Below are 548 nucleotides of genomic sequence, written 5' to 3' on the forward strand. Positions count from 1 at the left end.
ATAAAATTGTATTTGTTGGATAAAAAAGCTTGAAAATTTAATAGAAGGCTCCTAGTATATTGTTTCAAGGCGGATGAAAAAATATTAAAACTCGTTAGTCACATTTTTTTTTTTTATACGCATTTAAAGTTCCAAAAATGACAAAATATGGAAAAAAACACGAAAATTTGCAAATTTATTACGAGTTAGAAATTCATAAAAATTTTTCTTTTTAAATCTAAGGTTTGAAAATGCAATACAAGATTCTTCATAATATTGTCTATCTTTATCAAAAAAAAAATGTCTATAAGAAAGGCAAATTAAATTTTTATGATCGTTTGAAATTCAAATTTTTACAACATTGGATATTCACTCGATTTCTCATGTAGCGATTTCCTTATTTTGTTGTAATTCAAAAACGAATAACTGTAGATACATGAAAATTTTACTGAATGTTTATATTAGCATTTCCTATACACCATACAATTTTGAAAATATTTTAACTCTTTTTGAGCTGTTTACGGACATTTTCAGTTTTCAATTTTTTTAGTTTTTTTTTTTCTATAAAT

The sequence above is a fragment of the Acyrthosiphon pisum genome, chromosome A2 (genome assembly GCF_005508785.2).
Source record: "Acyrthosiphon pisum isolate AL4f chromosome A2, pea_aphid_22Mar2018_4r6ur, whole genome shotgun sequence".
NCBI lineage: Eukaryota > Metazoa > Arthropoda > Insecta > Hemiptera > Aphididae > Acyrthosiphon > Acyrthosiphon pisum.